Raw genomic sequence first — 22,563 nt, 5'->3', positions numbered from 1 at the left:
TGCTTCAATTGTATTATCGTCACTGCAGAATCTCCCCGGCTATAATGTCATCATTTTGTTTAAAGCTGCATGCAAAATCACATCTACATTCCTCTTATCACTTCCTTGAGTTCGACGCTCGAGATGAAAAACACTTTATCGTCTTGGGAAATGGGAATTTTACAGTGAACAGATAACAGTTGAAATAGAAGAATTCATGAATCAGCTTGACATTATTGTATTGTGCTCCAAATGTGTTTATACCTGGTTCCAATATAAAGGACTTCAGTCTCAATAATTTACTATTGAATTACACCCTATGGCAATCCTGTGTGTGTATGTATGTCTGTATGTATGTACAGTTGGAAGTCGGAAGTTTACATACACCTTAGCCAAATACATTTAAACTCAGTTTTTCACAATTCCTGACATTTAATCCTAGTAAAGATTCCCTGTCTTAGGTCAGTTAGGATCACCACTTTATTTTAAGAATGTGAAATGTCAGCATAATAGTAGAGAAAATGATTTAATTCAGCTTTTATTTCTTTCATCACATTTCCCAGTGGGTCAGAAGTTTACATACACTCAATTAGTATTTGGTAGCATTGCCTTTAAATTGTTTCACTTGTGTCAAACGTTTCGGGTAGCCTTCCACAAGCTTCCCACAATAAGTTGGGTGAATTTTGGCCCATTCCTCCTGACAGAGCTGGTGTAACTGAGTCAGGTTTGTAGGTCTCCTTGCTCGCACACACTTTTTCAGTACTGCCCACACATTTCCTATAGGATTGAGGTCAGGGCTTTGTAATGGCCACTCCAATACCTTGACTTTGTTGTCCTTAAGCCACAACTTTGGAAGTATGCTTGAAGTCATTTACTGTGGATATAGATACTTTTGTACCTGTTTCCTTCAGCATCTTCACAAGGTCCTTTGCTGTTGTTCTGGGATTGATTTGCACTTTTCGCACCAAAGTATGTTCATCTCTAGGAGACAAAATGCATCTCCTTCCTGAGCGGTATGACGGCTGCGTGGTCCCATGGTGTTTATATTGTTTGTACAGATGAACGCGGTACCTTCAGGCGTTTGGAAATTGCTCCCAAGGATGAACCAGACTTGTGGAGGTCTACCATTTTTTTTCTAAAGTCTTGGCTGATTTCTTTTGATTTTCCCATGATGTCAAGCAAAGAGACACTGAGTTTGAAGGTAGGCCTTGAAATACATCCACAGGTACACCTCCAATTGACTCAAATGACGTCAATTAGCCTATCAGAAGCTTCTAAAGCCATGACATCATTTTCTGGAATTTTCCAAGGCACAGCCAACTTAGTGTATGTAAACTTCTGACACACTGGAATTGTGATACAGTGAATTATTAGTGAAATAATCTGTCTGTAAACAATTGTTGGAAAGATTACTTGTGTCATGCACAAAGTAGATGTCCTAACCGACTTGCCAAAACTATAGTTTGTTTACAAGAAATTTGTGGAGTGGTTGAAAAACGAGTTTTAAGGACTCCAACCTAAGTGTATGTAAACTTCCGACTTCAACTGTAATATATATATATACACTGCTCAAAAAAATAAAGGGAACACTAAAATAACACATCCTAGATCTGAATGAATGAAATAATCTTATTAAATACTTTTTTCTTTACATAGTTGAATGTGCTGACAACAAAATCACACAAAAATTATCAATGGAAATCAAATGATTCAACCCATGGAGGTCTGGATTTGGAGTCACCCTTAAAATTAAAGTGGAAACCCACACTACAGGCGGATCCTGATGTAATGTCCTTAAAACAAGTCAAAATGAGGCTCAGTAGTGTGTGTGGCCTCCACGTGCCTGTATGACCTCCCTACAACGCCTGGGCATGCTCCTGATGAGGTGGCGGATGGTCTCCTGAGGGATCTCCTCCCAGACCTGGAATAAAGCATCCGCCAACTCATGGACAGTCTGTGGTGCAACGTGGCGTTGGTGGATGGAGCGAGACATGATGTCCCAGATGTGCTCAATTGGATTCAGGTCTGGGGAACGGGCGGGCCAGTCCATAGCATCAATGCCTTCCTCTTGCAAGAACTGCTGACACACTCCAGCCACATGAGGTCTAGCATTGTCTTGCATAAGGAGGAACCCAGGGCCAACCGCACCAGCATATGGTCTCACAAGGGGTCTGAGGATCTCATCTCGGTACCTAATGGCAGTCAGGCTACCTCTGGCGAGCACATGGAGGGCTGTGCGGCCCCCCAAAGAAATGCCACCCTACACCATGACTGACCCACCGCCAAACCGGTCATGCTGGAGGATGTTGCAGGCAGCAGAACGTTCTCCACGGCGTCTCCAGACTCTGTCACATCTGTCACGTGCTCAGTGTGAACCTGTTTCATCTGTGAAGAGCACAGGGCGCCAGTGGCAAATTTGCCAATCTTGGTGTTCTCTGGCAAATGCCAAACGTCCTGCACGGTGTTGGGCTGTAAGCACAACCCCTACCTGTGGACGTCGGGCCCTCATACCACCCTCATGGAGTCTGTTTCTGACCGTTTGAGCAGACACATGCACATTTGTGGCCTGCTGGAGGTCATTTTGCAGGGCTCTGGCAGTGCTCCTCCTTCTCCTCCTTGCACAAAGGCAGAGGTAGCAGTCCTGCTGCTGGGTTGTTGCCCTCCTACGGCCTCCTCCACGTCTCCTGATGTACTGGCCTGTCTCCTGGTAGCGCCTCCATGCTCTGGACACTACGCTGACAGACACAGCAAACCTTCTTGCCACAGCTCGCATTGATGTGCCATCCTGGATGAGCTGCACTACCTGAGCCACTTGTGTGGGTTGTAGGCTCCGTCTCATGCTACCACTAGAGTGAAAGCACCGCCAGCATTCAAACGTGACCAAAACATCAGCCAGGAAGCATAGGAACTGAGAAGTGTTCTGTGGTCACCACCTGCAAAACCAGTCCTTTATTGGGGGTGTCTTGCTAATTGCCTATAATTTCCACCTGTTGTCTATTCCATTTGCACAACAGCATGTGAAATTTATTGTCAATCAGTGTTGCTTCCTAAGTGGACAGTTTGATTTCACAGAAGTGTGATTGACTTGGAGTTACATTGTGTTGTTTAAGTGTTCCCTTTATTTTTTTGAGCAGTGTATATATATATATATATATATATATATATATATATATATATATATATACTGTGTGTGTGTTTATTTTTTAAGGAAAAAGCACTGTGCATGGATTGAAAATGTGAGGAATTAGTGGGGATATTGCATATGATGTAATCTGCTACTGCATGGAGAAAATGGGAAATAAAATAGGGACAGTCTTTTCTACAGACAGTCTCACTGTGGAAACAACCATACATATAATACATATAACCCCCTGAGTTTGGTAGGAATTTAATCAAACTCCCAATGCGGAAACCTTACACTGTGAATACATTTTCAAACAATGTAATTGTTGTGTATTAATGTGCCTGGACCCTTGCACTGACCTCTACCTCGCTTCTGACCCCCCCTTTCCTCCTTACCTATATATATATATATAGATATAGCACACACGTACGCACGCACACACTCTTGCTGAAGACCTATCAATGTACCTTACACTCTGACAGAGCAATCGTCTCCTAAACGATTACAGCTGGCCAATTTATGACATCATGAATAATGCAGACTCATCCCTGTGTAGCGTTTTGTTTTTCACCTCCATCCACACGCCACATCCCCTTCAGTGCCTATAAAGCAAGATGTGTTTAATTAAAATGCCATTTCACCAGGCGTGACTGACGACAGCCGTTCAGCCGTCCCGCTCTCTCCATCCCCCTCCCTCTCTGTGGCACTCAGAACCCTGGGCCTGTCACTATCAGTGACACAACATGGCTGCCATGTCTGCGTGTGTGACAGTGTGTGTGTGTGTGTGACAGTCACAGAAGGTTTTGTATCAACTGTCTCCAGAGACAGAATGCAAAGCTATTCACTTGGGACTGCTGTTCTACTGTTCCTCTTTACCAATAGAAACACGTTTCCCTGCCTCAGATGAGCCCCTCTTATGTGTGAATATTAAACTCACTGAGTAATATATTAAAAGAAGTGGCGGTCAGTGCCATTTAAGATGAGGGAGGACCATTTTTTTTCATGAGCATGGCCTTATTTCTATTACAGCATATTGGATGACTCTCATTCATATTCCATTCACCCAGTTCAATGTAACAGCGATAGGTTTAGGCTACTACTTGAATTTTCCCTATACGCATCATGAGGTTGCTACAACGTAGCCTATGAATGAAAGTTTACAAAGTAGGTGCACACAGGTTGAGATTTGCGGTGACAGACAGTGACATTCAATACCGCCTTGCACACTCTTGCCTGCATCTAGCTGATTTAGGGTGTAATCATTAGTCCAACAGTTGCAAACGAGAGTTTCTATTGGACAAATTCAGGTAAGTTTATCCCTGTTTTGTTCTGTTTGCTTCCGTTTAAGATTTTTTTTTTTTTACAGAATCGGTGTAATGAATACACCCCTGATCACGCATAAACAGAGTTCACTTTCATAGCAGCCACGTTGTATTCCTTCTCTTCCCTTCGCTTGTGGACTTCAATGCACAACACATCAGCTGTATGTGTCCAGGCAAAAAACCTTTCCAAGCCAAACCGCTACACACAGCCTACATCATTGTCACCATATTAGCTAAAGTAACGTCATAGTCAGCATAGCTAATCGAACTAACGTGTTAGTAAACCCGCTACAATCATGCAGTAACGTTCGTTACACCGGCAGGCCATGGTGGCAATAAATTAGTAATACCAAAAGATGACCTTGACTTGGAAGAGTTCCAGTGTTGTGTTGGAAAGTCATAGCCAGCTAGCTAACATGGCATCCCTCTGTTTGAGGAGGGTGATTCAGCAGACTAAACTAGCTAGCTGCATTTGCTAGCTAAGTAATTCAAATCAAATCAAATGTTATTTGCCACATGCGCCAAATACAACAGGTGTAGACATTGCAGTGAAATGCTTACTTACAAGCCCTTAACCAACAATGCAGTTTTTAAGAAACGGATCAGTAAAAAATGGATAAGTAAAACATTTTTATTTATTTTTTATAATAAAAATAATTAAAGAGCAGCAGTAAAACAAAATAACAGTAGGGAGGCTATATACAGGGGGTTCCGGTACAGAGTAAATGTGCGGGGGCACCGGTTAGTCGAGGTAATTGAGGTAATATGTACATGTGAGTAGAGTTAAAGTGACTATGCATAAATAATAAACAAAGAAGCAGAAGCGTAAAAGAGGGGGTGGGGTGGGGTGGAAGGGACAATGCAAATAGTCCGGGTAGCCATGATTAGCTGTTCAGGAGTCTTATGGCTTGGGGGTCGAAGCTGTTAAGAAGCCTTTTGGACCTAGACTTGGCGCTCCGGTAACGCTTGCCGTGCGGTAGCAGAGAGAATAGTCTATGACTAGGGTGGCCGGAGTCTTTGATAATTTTTAGGGCCTTCCTCTGACACCGCCTGGTATAGAGGTCCTGGATGGCAGGAAGCTTGGCCCCAGTGATGTACTGGGCCATACGCACAACCCTTTGTAGTGCCTTGCGGTCGGAGGCCGAGCAGTTGCCATACCAGGCGGTGATGCAACCAGTCAGGATGCTCTCGATGGTGCAGCTGTATAACTTTTTGAGGATCTGAGGACCCATGCCAAATCTTTTCAGTCTCCTGAGGGGGAATAGGCTTTGTCGTACCCTCTTCATGACTGTCTTGGTGTGTTTGGACCACGTTAGTTTGTTGGTGATGTGGACACCAAGGAACTTGAAGCTCTCAACCTGTTCCACTACAGCCCCGTTGATGAGAATAGGGGTGTGCTCAGTCCTCTTTTTTTTCCTGTAGTCCACAACCAGGTCTCTGACCTCCTCCCTATAGGTTGTCTCATCGTTGTCGGTGATCAGGCCTACCGCTGTTGTGTCGTCGGCAAACTAAATGATGGTGTTAGAGTCGTGCCTGGCCATGCAGTCATGGGTGAACAGGGAGTACAGGAGGGGACTGAGCACGCACCCCTGAGGGGCCCCCGTGTTGAGGATCAGCATGGCAGATGTGTTGTTACCTACCCTTACCACCTGGGGGCAGCCCGTAAGGAAGTCCAGGATCCAGTTGCAGAGGGAGGTGTTTAATCCCAGGGTCCTTAGCTTAGTGATGAGCTTTGAGGGCACTATGGTGTTAAGCGCTGAGCTGTAGTCAATGAATAGCATTCTCACGTAGGTGTTCCTCTTGTCCAGGTGGGAAAGGGCAGTGTGGAGTGGAATAGAGATTGCATCATCTGTGGATCTGTTGGGGCGGTATGCTAATTGGAGTGGGTCTAGGGTTTCTGGGATAATGGTGTTGATGTGAGCCATGACCAGCCTTTCAAAGCACTTCATGGCTACAGGTGTGAGTGCTACGGGTCGGTAGTCATTTAGGCAGGTTATCTTATTGTTCTTGGGCACAGGGACTATGGTGGTCTGCTTGAAACATGTTGGTATTACAGACTCAGCCAGGGACATGTTGAAAATGTCAGTGAAGACACTTGCTCGGAGTACACGTCCTGATAATCCGTCTGGTAAGCTTGTGTCACTGAGCAGCTCACGGCTGTGCTTCCCTTTGTAATCTGTAATAGTTTTCAAGCCCTGCCACATCCGACGAGCGTCGGAGCCGGTGTAGTACGACTCAATCTTTGTCCTGTATTGACTCTTTGCCTGTTTGATGGTTCGTCGGAGGGCATAGCGGGATTTCTTATAAGCTTCCGGGTTAGAGTCCCGCTCCTTGAAAGCGGAAGCTCTACCCTTTAGCTCAGTGTGGATGTTGCCTGTAATCCATGGTTTCTGGTTGGGGTATGTACGTACGGACACCATGGGGACGACGTCATCGATGCACTTATTGATGAAGCCAGTGACTGATGTGGTGGTGTACTCCTCAATGCCATCGGAAGAATCCCAGAACATATTCCAGTCTGTGCTAGCAAAACAGTCCTGTAGCTTTGCATCTACGTCATCTGACCACTTCCTTATTAACCGAGTCACTGGTGCTTCCTGCTTTAGTTTTTGCTTATAAGCAGGAATCAGGAGGATAGAGTTATGGTCAGATTAGCCAAATGGAGGGCAAGGGAGAGCTTTGTACACGTCTCTGTGTGTGGAGTAAAGGTGGTCTAGAGTTTTTTTTCCTCTGGTTGCACATTTAACATGCTGGTAGAAATTAGGTAGAACGGATGTAAGTTTACCTGCATTAAAGTCCCCGGCCACTAGGAGCGCTGCCTCTGGATGAGTGTTTTCCGGTTTACTTATGGCCTTATACAGCTCATTCAATGCAATCTTAATGCCAGCTTTGGTTTGTGGTGGTAAATAGACAGCTAAGAAAAATATAGATGAAAACTCTCTTGGTAAATAGTGTGGTCTACAGCTTATCATGAGATACTCTACCTCAGGCGAGCAAAACCTCAAGACTTCCTTAGTATTAGATTTTATGCACCAGCTGTTGTTTACAAATATACACAGACCGCCACCCCTTGTCTTACCGGAGTCAGCCGTTCTATCATGCCGATGTAGCGTATTTCCCACCAACTGCATGTTATCCATGTCGTCGTTCAGCTACAACTCGGTGAAACATAAGATATTACAGTTTTTAATGTCCCGTTGGTAGGATAACCTTAATCTGAATGAAGGGGATTTGGGCCTTGTCGGGTGTCTGTAGGATATCCTTTGCGTCCAACTCGTTGAAGAAAAAATCTTCGTCCAATACGAGGTGAGTAATCGCTGTCCTGATATCCAGAAGCTCTTTTTGGTCATAAGAGACGGTGGCAGAAACATTAATAACGCGAAAAAACACACATAATAGTACAATTGGTTAGAGCACTGTAAAACAGCAGCCATCTTCTCCGGCTCCATTCATTCACTTAGTGCAACTGAAAGTAAAAAGAAAAGACGAAATCTCTCTCTCTCTATTTCTCTCTTGCTTCTTCTTCATTCTGGAAGAAAATAATTTGTTCTTTCTCTCTCTTTGAGTCAACTACTCACCACATTTTATACATTGCAGTGCTAGCTAGCTGTAGCTTATGCTTTCAGTACTAGATTAATTATCTGATCCTTTGATTGGGTGGACAGCATGTCAGTTCATGCTGCAAGAGCTCTGATAGGCTGAAGGACATCCTCCGTAAATTGTCATAATTACTGTGTAAGTTTATGGAAGGGGGTGAGAACCATGAGCCTCCTAGGATTTGTATTGAAGTCAATGTACCCAGAGGAGGATGGAAGCTAGCTGTCCTCCGGCTACACCATGATGCTACCATACAGAGTGCTGTTGAGGCTACTGTAGACCTTCTTTGCAAAATAGTGTGTTTTAATCAGTTATTTGGTGACGTGATTATATTTTGTATAGTTTGATCTAAAAAGGATAACTTTTTTAATGTTTTACAATTTTTTGAAATTCACTGAGGAGCCTCCACTGATTAAAAGTGCCTTATATACAATACATACCATTCTTATATACGTAGGAAAGCTCAAATGCAGATGTCAGTAGTAGTGAAATCCCCTGAGTCATATAAAGCAGAAAGAGCTCATTTCTTCACTTCTTACAATCCTTGTTTCACATCTGACCACAGGAGTCAACAGCTGTGTTTTTCACATGTAGGAAGTGAATATCTGTCTAACATGAAACCAGTATCTCATATCTGGTCCAACTCTAAACATTTTTGTTGTTTCCTCTCTTTAGTCCAACAGCAGCTGGAGTAAATGATGGTAAATGATGATACCAATCTTAGTCACTACCGGAGTGATCTCATACAGCACACGAACAAAGCCTGATAAGATTGGACTCTGATTAGACTACAAAGGACTGAGAAGCACAAAATAACTACAGTGTTAGTTTACTGGATATAGATGTACATAATCCATGCAGTCATTGACAGTGGTTCCACTACAGCACATGTAAACATTTGGACAAACACTAGTCTCTTAGTGATTTAAGCTTATGATTTCATCCTGGCACTTCAGAATGACCACAGGGGAATGGGACAATGAATCTTCAGTCTACTCAGCCAAGAGACTAGATAAGATCCAATCACAGGAATGATCTGTTAACAAGGTTAATTAGTCCCGTGTTGTTTCCTGTCATTGTTGCCTGACAACTGATCCTGAATTTAATTCAGCTGCTCTATCGATCGCTACATACATTCAGTCTGAATCTGCCATCCTAGAAGTCGTTTGTGCTGACGTCAAAATGAGGGGCGTTGTACAAAACATTTTCATCAGCAATTGGAGCACAGGAGGTTGGTGCCACCTTAATTGGGGAGGATGGGCTCGTGGTAATGTCTGGAGCGAAATTGGTGGAATGGTATCAAATACACCAAACACATGGTTTGATGCCATTCGCTCTGTTCCAGCCATTATTATGAGCCGTCCTCCCCTCAGCAGCCTCCACTGAACTGGAGGAAACTCATCGCAGAGAGGAAACAATAGTGGGCGTGACGTTTGGCCGGAGCAATGTGGATGGGTAGTCAGGCAACTGTTATTGTGTAACAAGAGGAAAATAGAAGTAGGTTGTAACTATGGTTTTGTTGTCAGGTAGATTATAATATACATCACCCGGAAATCATGATTGTTCAGAGGGCCTTCAAATCACTTTAAAAGGTCTCTATCTCTCTCTCTAATTGTTTTCATTAATTCACTGATGTCGCAATCTAGGGCCAATACACTCACTCTCTCTCTCTCTCCTCAGTCTCTCTCTCTCTCTCTCTCTCTCTCTCTCTCTCTCTCTCTCTCTCTCTCTCTCTCTTTCTCTCTCAGCATACATATGACAATACAAATTGTCCATTGAAATGAGACATTAGTTGCATTCAATTCAATTTAAGGGGGGCTTTATTGGCATGGGAAACATTTGTTTACATTGCCAAAGCAAGTCAAATAGATAATAAACCAAAGTGAAATAAACAATACAAAATTAACAGTAAACGTTACACTTACAAAGGTTACAAAAATAATAAAGACATTTCAAATGTCATTTATGTCTATATACAGTGTTGTAATGATGTGCAAATAGTTAAAGTACAAAAGGGAATATAGATCAACATAAATATAGGTTGTATTTACAATGGTGTTTGTTCTTCACTGGTTGCTCTTTTCTTGTGGCCACAGGTCACACATCTTGCTGCTGTGACGGCACACTGTGGTATTACACCCAATAGATATGGGAGTTTATCAAGATTGGATTTGTTTTCAAATTCTTTGTGGGTCTGTGTAATCAGAGGGAAATATGTGTCTCTAATATGGTCATACATTTGGCAGGAAGTTAGGAAGTGCAGCTCAGTTTCCACCTCTTTTTGTTGGCAGTGTGCACATAGCCCATCTTCTCTTGAGAGCCAGGACTGCCTTCGGCAGCCTTTCTCAATAGCAAGCTCACTGAGTCTGTACAAAGATTTCCTTAATTTTGGGTCAGTCACAGTGGTCAGATATTCTGCCACTGTGTACTCTCTGTTTAGGGCCAAATAGCATTCTAGTTTTCTCAGTTTTTTTGTAAAGTCTTTCCAATGTGTCAAGTAATTATATTTTTGTTTCTCATGATTTGATTGGGTCTAACTGTGTTACTGTCCTGGGGCTCTGTGGGGTCTGTTTGTGTTTGTGAACAGAGCCCCAGGACCAGCTTGCTTAGGTGGCTCTTCTCCAGGTTTATTTCTCTGTAGGTGATGGCTTTGTTATGGAAGGTTTGGGAATTGCTTCCTTTTAGGTGGCTGTAGAATTTAACAGCTCTTTTCTGGATTTTGATAATTAGCGGGCATCGGCCTAATTCTGCTCTGCATGCATTACTTGGTGTTTTACGTTGTACAAGGAGGATATTTTTGCAGAATTCTGCATGCAGAGTCTCAATTTGGTATTTGTCCCATTTTGTGAATTCTTGGTTGGTGAGCAGACCTCAGACCTCACAACCATAAAACGGCAATGGGTTCTATAAGCCAGATCCTAATTGGTATGTCAAAATTTATGTTCCTTTTGATGGCATAGAAGGCCCTTCTTGCCTTGTCTCTCAGATTGTTCACAGCTTTGTGGAAGTTACCTGTGGCGCTGATGTTTAGGCCGAGGTATGGATCGTTTTTTTGTGTGCTCTAGGGGAACGGTGTCTAGATAGAATTTGTATTCGTGGTCCTGGAAACTGGACCTTTTTTGGAACACCATTATTTTTGACTTACTGAGATTTACTGTCAGGGCCCAGGTCTGACAGAATCTGTGCAGAAGATCTAGGTGCTGCTGTAGGCCCTCCTTGGTTGGGGACAGAAGCAACAGATCATCAGCGAACAGTACACATTTGACTTCAGATTCTAGTAGGGTGAGGCCGGGTGCTGCAGACTGTTCTAGTGCCTTCGCCAATTCGTTGACATACACTACCGGTCAAAAGTTTTAGAACACCTACTCATTCAAGGGTCTTTCTTTATTTTTACTATTTTCTACATTGTGGAATAATAGTGAAGACATCAAAACTATGAAATAACACATATGGAATCATGTAGTAACCAATAAAGTGTTAAACCAATCAAAATATATTTTATATTTGAGATTCTTCAAATAGCCACCCTTTGCCTTGATGACAGCTTTTCACACTCTTGGCATTCTCTCAACCAGCTTCACCTGGAATGCTTTTCCAACAGTCTTGAAGTAGTTCCCACATATGATGAGCACTTGTTGGCTGCTTTTCCTTCATTCTCCGGTCCGACTCATCCCAAACCATCTCAATTTGGTTGAGGTCGGGGGATTGTGGAGGCCAGGTCATCTGATGCAGCACGGTAGTTATTGGGGTCAAATTTGTCTCCACTTTTGTGGATTGGGGTGATCAGTCCTTGGTTCCAAATATTGGGGAATATGCCAGAGCTGAGGATGATGTTAAAGAGTTTAAGTATAGCCAATTGGAATTTGTGGTCTGTATATTTTATCTTCATTTAGTGTTCAGATTTTCCCAGAAGTGGTTAGATTCAATGGATTCTTCAATACATAGGGCTGATTTCTGACGTGCTGTTCCTTCTTTTTCTTTCTGTATTGTTTCAGTGATTCATAGTGAAGGCTCAGGTTCTGGTTCTGGTTGGATAGGTTTCTCATTCTTCATCAAAACATTTGTCATTGCTGTTAATTTTCTTAGGCTGTCTGCTTGAAATGTTTAGATTTGATAGGGAAGCTGAAAGGTCAAATATACTGTTTAGGCTCACACACACACACACACACAACATACACACACACACACACACACACACACACACACACAGGATTAGTGACTGCCTGAGATAACTTAACAGCTTGGGTATGAATGTGTGGCAGCGTCTGTCAGTCTAATAGTATGTGTGTTTATGTTCCAGCATGTGTGTGTGTGTGAAAGCAGGAAAGAGCCAGTTGATAAGTATTGGGAAAAGCCATTTGTAGCTCATGCTGGGGAGAGAATACTGAGAAAGGACACTCACATCATCTGGTTATACCCAGGGTATACAGGCTGCCATCAGGCTGCTATCCTCCCCTCTCTACGTCCTTCCTCTGCCCTGAGTCTCTGCTCCTGTCAGTAACAGATGCACCCCTCTATCCCCTGTCAGTAACAGTATACTTCTCTCTTCCCCCCTTTATCTATCCCTCCCTCCAAGTGTCTCTCTCCGTCTGTCTCGCTCTCTCTCTCCCTCCCCCATCCATCCATCTCTCTCTCGCTCTCTTTCTGCTGTGGATGTATTTCTGCTGCATGCCTAGGCCCGGGGGTACTGTGGGGTTGGATAAGGTGGTGTGTGTGTAAATGGAAGGGGGCGGTGAGGTAGTTAGAACTGTGCTCTCAACTCTCTCAACATTTCTGCCATTTCTGCCACTGTTCAGTTCAGTTGAGTTCATTACAGTTAGAGCAGAAGTTAGAGTACTCCCTTACGGAAAAACCACACACATTTCACGTGAATTGTTCCATAAACACATGTTTTCATGTGATCACGTGATCTTATGTGAAGTTAATGTGATAACATGTGGCAACATGTAAATCAACATTTGATAACATGAAACTACACGTGAAAACATTTGATCACATGTGAAGTGTTCCAAAAACACTTCACATGTGGGAAGGGATGTTAGTATTGACTCTTACCTATCATGGGTGACTCTATGAAGCTCCAGGAGTTGGTCTGAGGGACGTATGACTGTAGTACTCCCGCCGATCGGCCCGCCTCGTTCACCCCTCCAAACACATACACCTTCCCCCCACACACCGTGGCTGCTGCCGAGTGCACCGGCTTGGGGAGCGGAGACACAGTCTCCCACTGGTTGGTTATGGTGTCATACCTATAGAGAGGAGAGGGACAAGGAATGGTTAGTGATGGTTCATACCTCATGCCAACACACAGAGCAGGTGGAGAAGGGGAGAGTATTTACATGTTTTATTATTGTTATTTCATCTGCAAGGCATTTTTCAATACATTTGAAATGTGTATTTAGAAACTTCAGTATTACATAGCAATATGCTAGCTAGCTTTTGGCCCATGTTTCCTGCAATGTTCTTAGCGGTGCACACAGTACTACTGTGAATTAGGGAATAGCATACAGACATTGTATCATCAAGGATCAGTCAATACTGAGTCCAGGGAGCCAGCCATGATGAAACGCACAAAACAATAGAAGTTACAGACACCAAGTAACATACAGTATGTCCGGACATAAGGACGGACAGCGAAACAAACAGAACAGCTACTGATATTAAACCATAGTAACATATGTCACGAGTTATGAGCTATTAGTGTCTACTGGTCTACTGTTGTGTCGTGAGTCAACACAGTTTGGACATGACACAGAGTTCCCTGGCAACAACTTCAAGACCAAACCCATAACACCAAGATGACAAGGGTTGACACCATGACTGTTGGCCCTGTCTGTCGGCACAACATGTCCCTGTTTGTTTGTTTGTGTGTGTTTGCGTGTGTGTGAATGAAGTAAATTACAGACCAATTGGTTGGAGGAGTGAAATGCAATCGTGTCAGATAGCATAAGTGTGAAACCACATCAATCATGTGTTTAGTGTTGGTCAATACTGTGGCTGTTGGTGAGGAGGAGAGTCAAGGTCACTGGGGGAGCTATTTACAACACAGAGACCGAATCAGGTCTAAAACAAACATTTACTGCAAAAATGTATTATTTTAAACTGAGGAGTATGTGTCAGATGAAACATGAGTTGGTTTATTTACTCTGAAGATTACACATGAAGTTAATCCTCTGATATCGTCAACGGAAAAACTGTTGAAGAGTTGATCTGGGGAGGCTAGCTGCCTGTCAAAACGATATTTGGTATGTGTGTGTGTGTGGATAAAGAGAGACATGGAGGTCTAGCTAACCCTAGTCTTAGCCTGCTCAAGAGGGCAAACACATTAAATACAGTATGTGAGTTGCCATCAAACACACTAATACTAACCATGACATTTTGACTGTTACTCAAATGATTCACAGTACAGACCCATAGGTTCTAATTACATCCATGAGAGAGAAAGAAATAGAGAGAGAAGGGGTTGGGGGGGGATGTGCTGGGGAGAAAGGATGTCGGGAAGTAGAAGGTTATCAGTGCTATTCAGGTCTCCATCTCTTGTCTTCGTCTCTCGTACCCTGGAGGAGGAAGTGTTGGGCTGTTTGGAGGTCAGTGCCAGCAGAGTTACTGTCGCAGAGTGATTACATCACACACTGAACAACTGAGGCTGTGGTTAGGTTTGGGGTTAGGACTGAAGGTAGAGTTAGGGCTGGATCTGGATCTGAAGCTAGGGTCAGGGTAAGTCCAAGGTTAGGGTTAAAGGGTTGGGGTTGGTGTTACCCACCTCTCTACAGTAAAACCCTATCTACTGTGAGGGAAAAAAGTATTTGATCCCCTGCTGATTTCATACGTTTGCCCACTGACAAAGACATGATCAGTCTATCATTTTAATGGTAGGTTTATTTGAACAGTGAGAGACAGAATAACAACAAAAAAATCCAGAAAAACGCATGTCAAAAATGTTATAAATTGATTTGCATTTTAATGAGGGAAATAAGTATTTGACCCCTCTGCAAAACATGACTTAGTACTTGGTGGCAAAACCCTTGTTGGCAATCACAGTCAGACATTTCTTGTAGTTGGCCACCAGGTTTGCACACATCTCAGGAGGGATTTTGTTCCACTCCTCTTTGCAGATCTTCTCCAAGTCATTAAGGTTTCGAGGCTGACGTTTGGCAACTCGAACCTTCAGCTCCCTCCACAGATTTTCTATGGGATTAAGGTCTGTAGACTGGCTAGGCCACTGCAGGACCTTAATGTGCTTCTTCTTGAGCCACTCCTTTGTTGCCTTGGCCGTGTGTTTTGGGTCATTGTCATGCTGGAATACCCATCCACGACCCATTTTCAATGCCCTGGCTGAGGGAAGGAGGTTCTCACCCAAGATTTGACGGTACATGGCCCCGTCCATCATCTCATTGATGCGGTGAAGTTGTCCTGTCCCCTTAGCAGAAAAACACCCCCAAAGCATAATGTTTCCACCTCCATGTTTGACGGTGGGAATGGTATTCTTGGGGTCATAGGCAGCATTCCTCCTCCTTCAAACACGGCGAGTTGAGTTGATGCAAAAGAGCTCGATTTTGGTCTCATCTGACCACAACACTTATTATAGACTGATAATTTCTTTGTCAGTGGGCAAACGTACAAAATCAGCAGGGGATCAAATACTTTTTTCCCCTCACTGTAAATTGTTGCTGGTGTTAAGCCTTCTTCTGCAGGTAGTCTGTAGTTTATTCACCATAACAATAGCAGCCCAGACAGCCTAACTGAGAATAAATAAGGCCATGGTAAATGGGGTTTAATAGAGGTTAGCTTGCCAAGAATGGTGTGTATATGTTTGCGTGTGTGTGTGTGTGTGTGTGTGTGTGTGTGTGTGTGTGTGTGTGTGTGTGTTGTAGCACAGAGTGCTAAGCTCCAGATAATGACACACACTCTCTCCCAGTCTCAGTTACAGCAGAGATGACAAGATAATGTGTGATATGTCCTGAGGAAAAACAACACTGATCTGTACCTCGACTCAGACCTTCACTGTGTATTCACACAATGAAGGTCACTGACATAGGAAACATGAGACGGAAAGAGAGATGGAGGAGAGAGAATGGGGAGGAGAGAGTGTAGTGGAGAGAGAGTGAGGCATCTCAAAATTCTCTCTCCACACCTCCACTCCTGTGTTTCTCTCATGCTGAGGTAAAGTTAGAGGAGTAGTTGGCCCACTGTGATTTTACTATAAAGACACTTGATGCTGTGCTTGAGTGTGTGTTTGATACTGACAGCTTTTTCAATCACAATGTGCAGTCACCCCGTCATGCTAAATGAGAGTTTGTTTGTGTTTCTGTGTTCCATGGGTCAGAGATTGTGAATTGCCTCATCACTGTGTGAAGGTAGAATCCTATAGTCTCACTTTGGTGTCCAAGCAGGGCCGGCTCTAGCCTTTTGGGGACCCTAAGCAAAACTTTGTTGGGGGGGCCCCCCACCTCGCACCAAAACATTTTAGTGGCCCCCCTCTTGACGGTTGAGAGAAAACATTTAGTTTTAAAGTTAATTTCCTGCAATTCTACACATTCTGCCATGGGCGTAGATACATTTTTGCAGTTTCAAAGCACATTTCCTGCAATTCTACACATTTTGTAATGACTTTTGCCATGTTAAGATGAAATCTGGATGACTAACAAAATCAATGTGGTCCCCCTGGAGGTCAGGGACCCTGGGCACGTGCCATGTGTGCCAGATCAGTATTAACTACCAATCTAAAATAATTCACTGACATGGTTAACTGAGTGACTGTCAGTGACTGACATAAAAGGAAAACTGCTGACGCACAACCACATTTCGAAATTGCACCTTGTGTGTTCTACTATTCTAACTCTCAATAGTAAGTTGAGACCCGGACTGAGTTCCTAGGGGTGCTAATGGGCCCTAAGGGACCGCTTATGTCGCTTATGCCTGGAACTGGCCCAGTGTGTGCGAATGTGTGTGCGCGCACTGTAAAGGGGTTGCTGTGAATTTGACAGTAACTTAGAGGCAGATCATTGGCAAGTAAGTTACTGTATTTCATACTACAGTATACCTACTGTAATATAAATACAGTATCAAAGCAAGTACTGTGTAATACAATACTGTACAATACTGTAGAATTTACTATTGTACTGTAAAAACGTAAATGCTACCATAATCGTAATGAATGGATGGAAGAATGAAATTCAATGAGGGAATTGGGGTTTGTATTTCACAATATTTTACTGTAATTACATGGAATTGTTGCAAGTAGGTTGGCTGCAAGATTGGCTGCAATGTGTTTTCACATTACACCATATCAATGAATATTTGGTGTTTTACAATGAGTTACAAAACATTAAAAACACCTGCTCTTTCCATGACATAGACTGACCAGGTGAATCTAAGTGAAAGCTATGATCCCTTATTGATGTCACTTGTTAAATACACTTCAATCAGTGTAGATGAAGGAGAGGAGACAGGTTAAAGGATTTTTAAGCCTTGAGACAATTGAGACATGGATTGTGTATGTACAGTGCCTTGCAAAAGTATTCATGCCCTTGTTTTTCCTATTTTGTTGCATTACAACCTGTAATTTAAATGGATTTTTATTTGGATTTCATGTAATGGACATAGACCAAATTGTTGAAGTAATATGAAAAAAATAACTTGTTAAAATAAATTCTAAAAAAATACAAGTGGTGCGTGCATATGTATTCATCCCCTTTGCTATGAAGCCTTCAGAAGTCACATAATTAGTTAAATAAAGTCCACCTGTGTGCAATCTAAGTGTCACATGATCTGTCACATGATCTCAGTATACAGCTCTGGAAAAAATTAAGAGTCCACTGCAAATTTTTCTTAAATCAGCATCTCTACATGTATGACAGCCATTCCATTCCAGTGTCTGTTGAATTCCAACACAGGCACACCTCATTCTACTGAATTAGGTACTGATTAGGTGATCACCTGAACCAAATCTTATTTAACGGGGAAATGTATAAAGACCACTGATGTGGCCATCACTATCCTCTTGCAATAGGACCAGCTAGATGGCAAAAACAGTGCTAATAGTACCTCAAAAGTAATATTAATCAAAAAATAACTATTGACCATGCCAAAAGAGTTGAAAAGGAAAGTTTTGAGTGAGGAAAAGAAGGGTTAAATTCTGGCTTTCTGACAAGGTCAAGCATCAGACATTGGGGACAACAAAGCTACAGACCGGCCGCTGGGGTGAAGTGCACAGCGAGGACGGTTCGAAACAGGCTCCTAGGGGCAGGGCTGAAGTCGTGCAAAGCTAGAAAAAGGCCCTTCATCAATGAGAAGCAAAGAAGAGCCAGGCTGAGGTTTGCAAAATACCATAAGGATTGGACCGTAGAGGACTGGAGTAAGGTCATCTTCTCTGATGAGTCCAATTTTTAGCTTTGCCCAACACCTGGCCGTCTAATGGTTAGACAGAGACCTGGAGAAGCCTACAAGCCACAGTGTCTCGCACCCAGTGTGAAATTTGGTGGAGGATCGGTGATGATCTGGGGGTGCTTCAGCAAGGCAGGAATCGGGCAGATTTGTCTTTGTGAAGGACGCATGAATCAAGCCACGTACAAGGTTGTCCTGGAAGAAAACTGGCTTCCTTTTGTTCTGACATTGTTCCCCAACTCTGAGGATTGGTTTTTCCAGCAGGACAATGCACCATGCCACACAGCCAGGTCAATCAAGGTGTGGATGGAGGACCACCAGATCAAGACCCTGTCATGGCCAGCCCAATCTCCAGACCTGAACCCCATTGAAAACTTCTGGAATGTGATCAAGAGGAAGATGGATGGTCACAAGCCATCAAACAAAGCTGACCTGCTTGAATTTTTGCTTCAGGAGAGGCATAAAGTCACCCAACATCAATGTGAAAAACTGGTGGAGAGCATGCCAAGACGCATGAAAGCTGTGATTGAAAATCAGGGTTATTCCACCAATATTGATTTCTGAACTCTTCCTAAGTTAAAACATTAGTATTGTGTTGTTTAAAAATGAACATGAACTTATTTTCTTTGCATTATTCGAGGTCTGACAACACTGCATATTTTTTGTTATTTTGACCAGTTGTCATTTTCTGCAAATAAATGCTCTAAATGACAATATTTTTTATTTGGAATTTGGGATAAACGTTGTCAGTAGTTTATAGAATAAAACAAAACAAAATTATTTCACCCAAACACATACCTATAAATAGTAAAACCAGAGAAACTTATATTTTTGCAGTGGTCTCTTAATTTCTTCCAGAGCTGTATATACAGTGGGGAAAAAAGTATTTAGTCAGCCACCAATTGTGCAAGTTCTCCCACTTAAAAAGATGAGAGAGGCCTGTAATTTTCATCATAGGTACACGTCAAATATGACAGACAAAAATAGATTTTTTTTTCCAGAAAATCACATTGTAGGATTTTTAATGATTTTATTAGCAAAATATGGTGGAAAATAAGTATTTGGTCAATAACAAAAGTTTCTCAATACTTTGTTATATACCCTTTGTTGGCAATGACACAGGTCAAACGTTTTCTGTACGTCTTTTTTGGCCCATTCCTCCATGCAGATCTCCTCTAGAGCAGTGATGTTTTGGGGCTGTCGCTGGGCAACACGGACTTTCAACTCCCTCCAAATATTTTCTATGGGGTTGAGATCTGGAGACTGGCTAGGCCACTCCAGGACCTTGAAATGCTTCTTACGAAGCCACTCCTTTGTTGCCCGGGCGGTGTGTTTGGGATCATTGTCATGCTGAAAGACCCAGCCACGTTTCATCTTCAATGCCCTTGCTGATGGAAGGAGGTTTTCACTCAAAATCTCACGTTACATGGCCCCATTCATTCTTTCCTTTACACGGATCAGTCGTCCTGGTCCCTTTGCAGAAAAACAGCCCCAAAGCATGATGTTTCCACCCCCATGCTTCACAGTAGGTATGGTGTTCTTTGGATGCAACTCAGCATTCTTTGTCCTCCAAACACGACGAGTAGAGTTTTTACCAAAAAGTTCTATTTTGGTTTCATCTGACCATATGACATTCTCCCAATCCTCATCTGGATCATCCAAATGCACTCTAGCAAACTTCAGATGGGCCTGGACATGTACTGGCTTAAGCAGGGGGACACGTCTGGCACTGCAGGATTTGAGTCCCTGGTGGCGTAGTGTGTTACTGATGGTAGGCTTTGTTACTTTGGTCCCAGCTCTCTGCAGGTCATTCACTAGGTCCCCCCGTGTGGTTCTGGGATTTTTGCTCACCGTTCTTGTGATCATTTTGACCCCACGGGGTGAGATCTTGCGTGGAGCCCCAGATCGAGGGAGATTATCAGTGGTCTTGTATGTCTTCCATTTCCTAATAATTGCTCCCACAGTTGATTTACTTCAAACCAAGCTGCTTACCTATTGCAGATTCAGTCTTCCCAGCCTGGTGCAGGTCTACAATTTTGTTTCTGGTGTCCTTTGACAGCTCTTTGGTCTTGGCCATAGTGGAGTTTGGAGTGTGACTGTTTGAGGTTGTGGACAGGTGTCTTTTATACTGATAACAAGTTCAAACAGGTGCCATTAATACAGGTAACGAGTAGAGGACAGAGGAGCCTCTTAAAGAAGAAGTTACAGGTCTGTGAGAGCCAGAAATCTTGCTTGTTTGTAGGTGACCAAATACTTATTTTCCACCATAATTTGCAAATAAATTCATTAAAAATCCTACAATGTGATTTTCTGGATTTTTTTCCCTCAATTTGTCTGTCATAGTTGACGTGTACCTATGATGAAAATTACAGGCCTCTCTCATCTTTTTAAGTGGGAGAACTTGCACAATTGGTGGCTGACTAAATACTGTTTTTCCCCACTGTACACCTGTTCTGAAAGGCCCCAGAGTCTGCAACACCACTAAGCAAGTGGCACCACCAAGCAAGCGGCACCATGAAGACCAAGGAGCTCTCCAAACAGGTCAGGGACAAAGTTGTGGAGAAGTACAGATCAGGGTTGGGTTATAAAAAAATATCAGAAACTTTGAACATCCCACCGAGCACCATTAAATTCATTATTAAATAATTTATATAATATGACACCATAACAAATCTACCAAGAGAGGGCCACCCACCAAAACTCACGGACCAGGCAAGGAGGGCATTAATCAGAGAGGCAACAAAGAGACCAAAGACAACCCTGAAGGAGCTGCAAAGCTCCACAGCGGAGATTGGAGTATCTATCCATAGGACCACTTTAAGCCATACACTCCACAGAGCTGGCCTTTACGGAAGAGTGGGCTGAAAAAAGCCATTGCTTAAAGAAAAAAATAAGCAAACACGTTTGGTGTTCGCCAAAAGGCATGTGGGAGACTCCCCAAACATATGGAAGAAGGTACTCTGGTCAGATGAGACTAAAATTGAGCTTTTTGGCTATGTCTGGCACAAACCCAACACCTCTCATCACCCCAAGAAAATCATCCACACAGTGAAGCATGGTGGTGGCAGCATCATGCTGTGGGGATGTTTTTCATCGGCAGGGACTGGGAAACTGGTCAGAATTGAAGGAATGATGGATGGCACTAAACACAGGGAAATTCTTGAGGGAAACCTGTTTCAGTCTTCCAGAGATTTGAGACTGGGACGGAGGTTCACCTTCCAGCAGGACAATAACCCTAAGCATACTGCTAAAGCAACACTCGAGTGGTTTAAGGGGAAACATTTAAATGTCTTGGAATGGCCTAGTCAAAGCCCAGACCTCAATCCAATTGAGAATCAGTGGTATGACTTAAAGATTGCTGTACACCAGCGGAACCCATCCAACTTGAAGGAGCTGGAGCAGTGTTGCCTTGAAGAATGGGCAAAAATCCCGGTGGCTAGATGTGCCAAGCTTATAGAGACATACCCCAAGAGACTTGCAGCTGTAATTGCTGCAAAAGGTGGCTCTACAAAGTATTGACTTTGGGGGGGTGAATAGTTATGCACGCTCAAGTGTTTTTTTGTTGTTGTCTTATTTCTTGTTTGTTTCACAATAAAATATATTTTGCATCTTCAAAGCGGTAGACATGTTATGTAAATGAAATGATACCAACCCCCAAAAAATCTATTTTTAATTCCAGGTTGTAAGGCAATAAAATAGAAAAAATGCCAAGGGGGGTGAATACTTTTGCAAGCCACTGTATGTATGCCATTCTGAGGGTGAGACAAAATATTTAAGTGCCTTTGAACGGGGTATGGTATTAGGTGCCAGGCACACCAGTTTGAGTGTGTCAAGAACTGCAACACTGCTGGGTTTTTCATGCTCAACAGTTTCCCATGTGTATCAAGAAGGGTCCACCACCCAAAGGACATCCAGCCAACTTGAAACAACTGTGGGAAGCATTCCCTGTGGAATGCAACTCAATATTAGGAAGGTGTTCCTAATGTTTGGTATACTCAGTGTATATCACTTCTACTTCTAGAGCCTTAACAAAGGCTTCCAAACAGGCAGTGACTACAAGGCATAACAGACAAAAAGGACATGCTAAAAAAATTAAAGCAGAGGAGTCTGGTGGGAGGAGCTATAGGAGGACAGTCTCATTGTAATGGCTGGAAT

At 43.0% G+C, this 22,563-nt stretch overlaps 1 pseudogene across 1 annotated transcript in view; it reads right to left on the bottom strand.

The window, feature by feature from the left end:
* LOC311108205 (kelch-like protein 29) overlaps nt 1–22,563 on the bottom strand; it is a 208,891-nt pseudogene that overhangs the window by 4,537 nt on the left and 181,791 nt on the right. Inside the window, exon 11 of the transcript in view lies at nt 13,078–13,271. The product of the transcript in view is annotated as a kelch-like protein 29 (transcript). The remainder of the gene's footprint in view (nt 1–13,077; nt 13,272–22,563) is intronic.

This window comes from Coregonus lavaretus, assembly GCF_964263955.1.
Source record: "Coregonus lavaretus genome assembly, chromosome: 33".
In the NCBI taxonomy this organism is placed as follows: Eukaryota; Metazoa; Chordata; class Actinopteri; order Salmoniformes; family Salmonidae; genus Coregonus; species Coregonus lavaretus.
The sequence above is the reverse complement of the archived record's forward strand: the minus strand, read 5'-3'. Positions and strand labels throughout refer to the sequence as shown.